Source organism: Buceros rhinoceros, unplaced genomic scaffold (genome assembly GCF_000710305.1).
Source record: "Buceros rhinoceros silvestris isolate BGI_N320 unplaced genomic scaffold, ASM71030v1 scaffold14083, whole genome shotgun sequence".
Lineage (NCBI taxonomy): Eukaryota > Metazoa > Chordata > Aves > Bucerotiformes > Bucerotidae > Buceros > Buceros rhinoceros.
This window is the reverse complement of record NW_010403123.1, coordinates 49,568-50,114: the sequence shown is the minus strand read 5'-3', so window position 1 is coordinate 50,114 and position 547 is coordinate 49,568.

Below are 547 nucleotides of genomic sequence, written 5' to 3'. Positions count from 1 at the left end.
ATATAAATTTTAAAAAAAATCACCTTTACCTTGGCAGCAACATGCTCAGAAAAATTCACATCCCCACTTCCCACCCACACAGCAGGCAGCTGACAGACCACTCAAGCTCCTGAAGGCTTGCAGCAGGTTGGTTATTATATTATATATTTCATAGGTGGGTTTTTTTCCCTTAATTCCCCTTATATTTGCTCATGGCAAAGCACAGTTCATGATGCACACCAGGAGACTGCAACTACTTTGCCTAAAGAGGTGAAATGAACAGCAAGCATTTGTCAAAGTATCCCAGCACTGGGAGCAGTTCATTTTTCAGGACAGTTGGTGCCAGATTGGTAGGCTGAATGGGAAAGAGAAGGAAAAGGAGAGCAAAACCTTGCCTGTAAGCATTTCTGAAATGCTTATCACAGTAGCACTTTCATTTCTCTCTGAAAGGAAGTGAAGAAAGATGATGTTTTTTCTTAAAAACCCAAACGAAGAAAGTAGGAAGTTTGAGCAAACCTGGAAGAGAAAGAGCTGCTTCTTCAGTGACAACTGACTTCAGCCGGCATTG